Consider the following 10206-nt stretch of genomic DNA (forward strand, 5'->3'; position numbering starts at 1 on the left):
AACACAAGAGTGAGTGAGGAAGTGTATTAAACTATAGGGAAAAATGAGCAAAGACTCATTCATATATAAACCACTCTACTCCTTAGGAAACGTACCCATTTCCTAGCCAATGAAATGCAACTGCGCTTTAGGTCACTTTTGATTACCATCTATTAACCTTCTGATTAGTTTAATTCTGAATGGCTCTCCACATCAGTTACCTGTGCACAATTTTCATCGTTCATTTGGTTTATTTAAAATTACTGTACTACTAATCCAGTTTTTATTGATCATCTATTTACATCATACAAGAAATCGACTAGCTGATTTATATGTACACTTTTTCTAGTGATGTTCGAATATCAGCTTCATAAGGAATTAGTAAAATCGGTTATCATGTTTTTCAGCAAATAAACATATAATGGGTATGAACAAATACAACTAAAACTGAAACGGGCTAATTCCTTTAATTCAGTATAAAATTTGTCATGGATTATCTTATTCTGTTTTTTTAGAAATACCTAATTTAAGCCTCAAAAGAAGTGTTTACAAAACAGTAACAAGGGAAATAATTCTCTTATTGTAAAGCAGTTATATGAATTACACATATATAATCGTTAGTTATCACACTCAACTTTCAATCATTACGTCGTAAGTTTCACATTCTTCACTTACAACAAAGTAGTATAAATAGCTATAAACTAGATGTAACATCTGTATTTCGTTATTAGAATGGAGATGTGTTTAATAGTTTCTATAAATGTAAGATTAGCTAGGATAAATGAATATTCTATTCTTAAATAATCAACTGACATCACTGTCAATATCTCATTGAATACACTTATACTGACAGTTTTGTCGGGCTATCTATTACCCGTCTTCGACATTTACTTGTTTTGAATTCGCACTCTTGAATCATTCATAATTATAATTTGTCCTTCTCTGAACTGTACTGTCTGATTATCAAGCTTTTATTGTCATTATGGTCAACATCATCAGAAAGGGCTTAAGAATGAATTATGTACTGACGTCATTGTCCAGATAATGGAAGCTTTTTGACTGAATTGTTAAACCTACGGAATATAACATGTGCAAAATCCTTCAGCATAACTAAAAATAAAGCTCCATCATTTTAAGACTACAGGGACATCGAGTTAGGTTTTCTATCTTCTGTTTCCTCGATTCTCGCAGATATGGCTTTGATCACATTTCAAAAGTTATGTATTATTTTTAGGATGGGTGCATGTTATAACTTGTGGCCGACTGGATGCCTTGTCAATGTGTGACGTGATAAGACCACCAATCAGAGAGCAGAGAATTATCGATCGGACCAGTGATACGCGAAACTGTACGAGCAGTCTAGAGTACTTGTCGGTCCTGCTTCTACCTAGCCCAGCCAGTTAAGTCCAGAACAGCCTCTGAAGTATGAATCATTATATTTCAAACATACTGCGTTTATATACCAACCAAACTGACCACATCGTACCATAAAATAGAAAATAACATTTGTACAAGATTTAGCCAAATGTGGCTGTGAATGTGGGAGGCAGTAATTAATAGACTATGGATAACTCAAGAATGGTAAATCGTATAATAATAGTCTATAGGTCAAAATAAAGCTCATGATACGGGGAATATGAATATGAATAGTCTAGTTATTTAGCAAATATACGATAAAAATTATATGCATAGTATTGGTTTATAAACAGATCCCTAAGTTACCATTCACTATTGTTATCGGGACATAATAGTGCAAACATACTAAATTGAACACTAAGTTTATTCACCTTAAAAAATCTGCTTATTACTTTAGTGTACATATTTATGACCCTGAACCTCCTAACTAAATCACATGTTAAATATAAATGATTGAAACATATTGATAATGATTGTCTTAAAAGGTCACTATTCCATATTTTGTTAGTAAATGTCAACTTTGCATTTGTAAAGTACATAACTAAGAAGAAAAATACAAAAATATATTACAATCTTTATTGTAACCATTGTTAACTAATCAATATACTTTGGTATTAAATATTGGACAACAATACTGATTATTGTCCATAAAGAATAGTTTCGTTTGTAAATAAAATGACGCTAAGTGTACCACATATAAAATATATCGAATAGAAAATGGCAGTGAACTTATTCTAGTAACAGTCGAAAATATGGAACTTTTTACGAATTTCCGGTTATGTATAAACTAATTGAAATAATTGATGAATTCTGTGATTTTATCAAAGTGAAAATCATTCAGTGATATTATCTAGTATCGCAGATGAAACTTACCTGATATAGGATAATTTCGATAAAACCTGCTACGTTATTGATAACTACGTACTTATTGGTGTTTAACGTTGAAACAAATTATGATTGGTAAAATCTGACCTTGCCAGAAGTAAGTCAGATATCAACAGTGCTATCGGTTGCAAAACTGGACATCAACTCTGATTGAGAGAAGTTGGAAATGTGACCCAATGAATATCTGCTTTTGGTATAACTCACATCGCTAATAAACGAAATTCTGGAAAATGTGAAAGCAGGATAAGCTAGCTGTTTAATAATCTTTGTCTTTAATGATCCTTGAAATTTTGTTTGTCTCTGATGGAAAATAATGTCAGATTGAAAAATCTACACATCTCATTGTCTTATATTTACTTTAAGTAATATGATAATATAGTTAAAAATGATTGGAAAAACTTCTTGACAATGAATCAATTAGAATGTGAGGAATAAATTCATCAGAAACAATTAAAGGATGACTTGGAAAATTTGTAATATAGTAAGATAATTTCATTAAAATTACATTCTATAATCTGAGTTGTTATATCCTAGTGAAGAAGTAAGTACGGATAACTTTCGGGACTTATTAATGGACGATTATTCTATATTTATATATTCTTATTGTTTAACTATTGAGTAACTAGATTATGTATATCTATATTCATCTTATTATAAGCTCCATTTGTATCTATGGATTATTATTATACGATTTACTGTCCCTAAATTATATTCAGTTTATTTATCATTGTATCCCACGTCCACAGCCACATTTGGCTTGATCTTGTACAAATATTATTTTCTACTTTATGGTACGATGCAGTCTGTCTGTCTGGTATATAAACCGAATATGCTTGAAATAAATGATTCGCATAGCAGAAGCTGTAATTGATGTTCTGGACTCAATTGGAAGGGCTAGGCGGACAAGGGACCAATAAGGACGCTAGACTGCTCATACTGGTCGAAGTCATTAATTTGGCACAGTGTTTAGATTAGACAAGTCGTATTCCGATAGGTGGATAACTCACGTCATAAAAAGCCAGACATAAGACCACAACAAATTGGCGACGGCTTTTTATAAAGCCATGAGTGGTTTTATTGTCAACCTTTCATTGTCTTTTCGGGCAAAATTATCCACAGAAACATTGGATATAAGTGAGGTATAAGTTTTGAAATTAAAAAAGCCCAGCTCAAAAAATATAATTCCATAGAATAAAGGAATGTATATGTAGTTACTAATTCATTAGATTTCTGTTATACATTTATCTCTCAAATCGTTTTATCGATAAACATGTGGTTAACAGCACGCAGCCTGCGTTGTTTAGGGAATTTTGATTCAGTCCAATATCGTGTTTTTGTAAAAGGAAACGAACGATAATCAAATTAAGATATAATTATGTAAAACAATTATGCAAGGTTGAACTATGCAAAATTGAAAATTCGGTTGATTTTTCGTATTCTAAAGTCATTACATAAAACTAAAGAATAAAATAAACAAACAATATACATAGAACGATGCTGCTATGCAATATAAGGAGCAAAAAATAGTGGCGACAGATTTGATAGGTATGATTTAGATATTGGGTACACAATACAGTTAACTTTAAAACTAGAATGAAATAACTGTATAGTGCTCCTTTATTGCAATAGTAACCTAACTAAAGCTGATCTGTAAAGAATATCATCGACCAATCAGACGAATCTCCACGACACCTCACCATCAAAAGTCAAATACATTGATAACGTCGAAGTTCTGTAGATTAATTCTTAGGTAAGCAATATGTTAGTAATGAAGTAAATGTGATTAAAACGTGCTATCAAAAGTAAGTTAAATAAAGTACAGTAGAAAAGCCACATTCGTCATTAATAGGCGGGTTTTATTAATGATTTATCTCTCAAACAAAATTCAGCCCAAAACCCCAGTTTGTCCTTCAAAAATGCTATTTTTTTTATAAATCTGAATAATGTATGTAAGGAGAAGATGTGGATCTCAGAAGGATAATTTTGTTGAACCCAGAGAACATTTTGATAAAATCTAGAAGTATTCAATACATTACGTTGACCTCTTAATTTTAATGTACCAAACGTTTTGACTACATGAGATCAATTATCAATGTCGTTTTCGTCTACCCACAGTACATAATTTCTGCAAGTATAAAATCCCTTACAATCAGTTAAATGACTTCATTCTAGACTTATTTCTCCTACAGTTATTCTCTCTAGAATACTACTATTTTCTCAACTCATGACTGGAGAGTTTTTACCATGAAATAGATCTTTACATATTCCTATATTTCATATAAAAATAGATTTTGATTATTAGTAGGGATCTCTTTGGAATAAACACTAAAACATACACTAAAATAAACTAAAACTAATAAGTAACTGACTCAATGATGAATTCATTCTCCAACCTGTATAATCACACAGTACTACAGCTTTTTTTAAAGTTGATAATCTACGAATAAATCTGATATTAGCAACTACAAAACATATAAACGAAATTCTAAAATAAGTCAGCAAGCAAATTCAAAATGTCACTTCTATGAAGCAAATGACAAATGGATTGTACTTAAAGAATTTCAATATTTCATCAATAATATTAAAAAAACTGTAGCTTTTTCGTAGTTTAAATAATGGATTGATTTTTAATTAGATCCCCATTAAGTACCTAGATCCTTTAGACATTCGTTTCACATTAGTATGTAACTCCTCATAAGTGTGCATTCACGATTCTGCTTCCCAGTGTCTAATCGAAGACCTTCGGTCTCACACCGTCGGATGTTAACCCAGTGATCCAATGGTTAAGCATTCGCATGTGAGACTGAAGGTCCTGCGTTTGACTCTCAGATTCCCATTTCTGGGAAGTTCTATTCTGGGACGAAACAGCTATCCAAAACTTTCAGGTTTTAATGGTAGTCTAGTTAAGATCAATTAATGATTTACATAATTTATCCATAGATAACAGTTAGTACTATTGAGATGTTACTTAGGATACTAAATCAACATTAACAAACATCTGTCATTGGTTTTATGGACACATATCATTGATGATTATATCAATATCAGTTTAGTAAACGAAACTATACATCCCTCTACTTATATGATATTAAAAGGATATTTTAAATAGCTTAGATACTATCTATTTTAAATAGAATATTGTCATTTTAATATAATCTTATCATTTTTATTTTTATCAGTTTAGAGAGAATGTTTATCATCTTATTTAAAAGGAAATTGTTTATGATATCTGAACGCATAATATAGTTAATGTAAATAATGTGTAAATATGTAAGATGCTGATACGATTGTACAGCTTGATAATAAATTCGTTGAAAAGAGATCCCTTTGTATCCACCTCCTAAAAAAGTAACCGAAGTTCTTACCATCCATGAGCTTAAACCAGAACTATGCGTACGAAAGAAGTATGTCTTATCGTTATCGTTACCATGGCCTTAATATTATTATTATTATCATTCTATTATTATTACTATTATTATTATTACTGCATTCCCCTTTACTTATGTCTTATATTCTCATTATTTTATTCATGAATACTCATCATATCACGTTACTTATTTTTACACCTCTATGACCTTTAATGACAATTAATTATTGTAACAAAAACATTTTATCAGAAGGGTGTTTTGTGGAGATTTTAGTAATTTTATATAGTTGAGACTGGTAGGTCCTGGTTCGAATCTCGCGAGTGCGGGATCGTGGATGCGCACTGCTGAGGAGTCCCACCATAGGACGAAACAGCCGTCCAGTGCTTCCAGGTTTTCCATGGTTGTCTAGCTTCAATTGACTCATGATCTCAACTATATAAAAAAATATTTTATTCATTTTAATCATCTTATTATATTCACTAAATCTATTGTTATTACTCCTATTACGTAATCTAGTATTATTATCTTTCTATTACGTCATCTTGGTTATGTGTGTTCACATTTCCTCACGGAATTAGTACTTTAACAAAACATTTTCATATATATACGATTGTGCAGTTTTATTTTTATTTTTTGTTGTTGAAATTTCTATTCTCAGCTTTAAAGTTGACCCTTTTAATCAAGTATAATAGCTGGCCATGTATGAAAATCATGATTTGTTGGCTTCTTAGTTTATAGACAGAGAAATGTGTTCTCACATATGTATATCCTCATTTTCATTAGTGATTTATGTTTCCTAGTAAATGATAAGTAATATAAATTTATATAAAGGGTTGAAATGAAATACTCACAAAAATTAATTTAACGATATAAAGTTCTTTAGTAAAAACACTGTCCACTAAAAACGATTTCTTTGACTCAATAAAAATGACAAGCTCTGGTTGATATGACAAGTAAGAATTAATGCAAAAGTCTCACATTTGTCACTTGATGATCCAACAATAGTTTACATTTCTTGTGTTAGATCTCCTACAAATATGTACGACTCGCTTAGCTGATTAAGTTTCCCGCCTTTTGGTATACGTTCGATGTTCGCTTAAGGCCAATAATTCTCTTTTTTTTCAGCATTGGTTACTCAACCACACCATTTCAAACAATTTAGGAAATCAGTTGCATATCTCCGTTTAGAAGTGAACCTAACGAAATCAACTTCCAGGTTTATGAGTGTTATGGTATTGAAAAAACAGGAATTACAATAAACTTTATTACCACCCTTTCAACTTTCTGAAATTTGGATTTGTAAGGATTTAAATCAGTTTGCTCACTTTAAGTTACCATTACTATGGGCTACAAATAATATTTTAGTTTTTACTAGAGAACATCGAGAAAGTGGGATCGTAATTTGCATAAACTTTACTTCGTACAACCAAGTTCTCTGAATTTCTATTGAACACTTGTTCTTGTTACTCTTCGTGGAGGAGCATAGTCCTCCCACCAGCATTCTATTGAACATACCACCTAATATCGTCCATATAGATTACTAGCTGCATTATTATCAATAGACTACCAGTTTATTAGTACCATCAATTTTTATTTGAAAAATACTTTGTCTTCTTTCAATTTGTAAGTGTTGTTGTTTTTACACTGTTGATGCCTCTTAACCGAAAACTGATCAATAGTAATTTGGAATAGTTTTAGTTTGAGTGGATTTCTATTTATTATTGTTTAATTACAAATTTTACTGTATTTAGACTGTGGCTAGAGATTAAGTCTGGAACACGAATTCCGTTTTATAAGGAATCCTTTAACTGGATGAATGTATATCCATACTTTTAATCGAACCCAGCCCCTATGCCTTTGAACGTTGACGTAATATCAACAGATTTGTATGATTAGCTAATCTGCAGAAATAATTTATATTGTACTATAAAACATTCGTAAGATACAATGTATCGAAGTTGTTGATTATATTTAGAGTCACTAGAAGTAGTATGCCACTTATCATCAAAGTTATCATTATTACTTTGGGGATAATATCTGTCTTTTAGCCAAAAATATCTGATTACCAGACTACTTATATGTATAGACCTGTTGAAAGCGAAGACAACCCATTCATTCAAAGAATTATTACAGAGTGACTTCATAAAATATGTAAACCATTACATTAAATATATCATTTGCACATCTTCCTCCAGTTGTGCTTTACATGTTTCATGATTCTTTCAGTTCTGTTGTTTTTAAAATTGCCCTCTGTTTCCTTTCCTATTTCTCTTTAATCCAATCTTCTGCTAGTAGACATTCCACATTCAATTGCTGCTACATACAACTTATATCTGTCAGCATAAGTAATATACACCATAGACCAACGAAATTTATTAAGTATATGAATTTAATGAAAACAGAATATTTTCATAGTTGCAAGCGTGAGTCAATTGAAGCTAGACCACCAAGGAAAACCTGGAAGCACTGGACGGCCGTTTCATCCTATTGTGGAACGCCTCAGCAGTGCGTATTCACGATTCTCTTCAATAATCACCTACTAACAGAATAAAATAATGAAATGTAAAGTAATCTACTAACTAAAGGTTGAACTAATTTAGTTTAGTGAAGTTGTTCTTGATGCTTTGAATGCAACCAAAAGTCATAATACAAAGAATACTACATAAAATATATGATCGCACAAGCAAGTGGCTATCAGGACTCAGTGGCCGAGTGGATAACGCGATGGCGTTTGAAGCGAGGGTTCTGGGTTCGAGTCCCAGAGTGAAAATCAACTCTGAGATGCAAGTACATCCAGCTGACGAGTCCCAAATAGGACGAAACGCGCGTCAAACTGCATTCCACTGCTAGCCACTATCCATCTTTGCTTACCATGCTTGTGAATTAAGGCTATTTCGAGGCGATACGCACAGTATGCACATATGCCAATTAGAGGCTGACCAGTTGCAGTCCTAACACATCGATGGGAAGATTCAAACCATCAATACTAAATGAATTTATGATTAAATATAGTTAAGATAAGTGGATAGTTATGTGATAGGAAAAAGTAATAAGGGGGGAAGGAAAGATAGTATTATGATTGTCACTAACTATAATAAACGAATGAAAAAGTATGTCAGTAACTATAACATCATTTCTTCTTACTAGTTTCCAACATATAAATACACGCTTATCTTAATCATATTTAGTCACATACTTTGTGTCCTATTATTTCGATTAGGATATTCAGTTGTGTTTCAAGCATAAATCACAATTTTACTAACTGTAATATGTCAAGCCTTTATTTATAATTAAATTAATGTTTGTAATTTTAGGTTGTTTACAGTTTATGATGGTAAGCCTTGAAATAGGATTAGTTCATTCTATTCGACAAATTTCAATCGCTGAGACTATTTCAAATATAATTTTTTCACATATAATGACTTCTCTATACTCGGCGCCCAATTATTTTCAAACTATTCGTTCTAACCTCGACGAATATTCGTATAAATCTTGTTACTATTACTTTACTGTGCATACATATGAATTTTGTCGTGAATGTTAATCACTTCTAAAAGTATTGTTAAATCCAAAATCTTCTGATCATTATCTTTTGTACCCTATTATTTACTTACACCTGTTTTCCGTCGTGGAGGAACATAGGCCGCACACAGGCATTCACCATCCAACTCTGTCATGGACAATCCTTCCCAGTTCATTACAGTTGCTATTCATCCTTCTCATATCTCCTTCCAATTCTCGACGCAATGTATTTCTTGATCTTCCTATTTTCCGTCTCCCTTCAAGATTCCAACGCACCGCCTGCCTCATGATACAGTTTGGTGATTTCCTCAATGTGTATCCTATCCACTTCCAACGTCTTTTCCTAATTTTCTCCCACAATAGGCTGTTGTTGATGGTATCCGGTCAACGGACATCAAGTGTCTTGTGTATGCAATTGTTTATAAATACTTGTAGTTTTTCAATGATGGTTGTGATAGTTCACCAATTTTCAGCTCCATACAGTAGAATTGTCTTGACGTTCGTATTGAAGATTTTCACTTTGATGTTGGCTAGCATACAATTGTTTTGAGTTCCATATGTTGTTCAACTGTAGGAGTGCTGCTCTCGCTTTACCAATTCTAGTCTTTATGTACTCATCGGATCCTTTTTTTCATCGATGATGCTGACCGGATATATGAAAGTTTCCACATCTTCCAGAGCTTTTCCATTAGGTGCGATTTGTTTTGTGCTCTCTGTGTTGTATTTGAGGATCTTGCTTTTTTCCCTTGTGTATGTTGGGGATTACCGATGTAGAGGATACTGCTAGACTGGTTGTCTTGACCTGCATTTGTTGGTGTGTATAGGATAGAAGAGCTAGGTCATCTGAGAAGTCCGGATCGTCTAATTGCATCAAGGCTGTCCATTGTATTCCGTGTTTCCCCTCCGATGTTGGGGTTTTCATAATCCAGTCAACCACCAGAAGAAAGAGAAAGAGTGGGAGTAGACAGTCTTGTATGACTCCGGTCTTCGCTTGGAATGCGTCTGTCAGCTGTTCCCCATGCACGAATTTGTAGTG

At 32.5% G+C, this 10206-nt stretch overlaps 1 non-coding gene across 1 annotated transcript; it reads left to right on the plus strand.

The window, feature by feature from the left end:
• Positions 1-8348: 8348 nt before the first annotated feature.
• Smp_tRNA_02201_Gln_TTG.1.1 lies at positions 8349-8416 on the plus strand. Its single transcript has one exon. It is a non-coding gene (tRNA).
• The last annotated feature ends 1790 nt before the right edge of the window (positions 8417-10206 follow it).

The sequence above is a fragment of the Schistosoma mansoni genome, chromosome 2, assembly GCF_000237925.1.
Source record: "Schistosoma mansoni strain Puerto Rico chromosome 2, complete genome".
In the NCBI taxonomy this organism is placed as follows: Eukaryota; Metazoa; Platyhelminthes; class Trematoda; order Strigeidida; family Schistosomatidae; genus Schistosoma; species Schistosoma mansoni.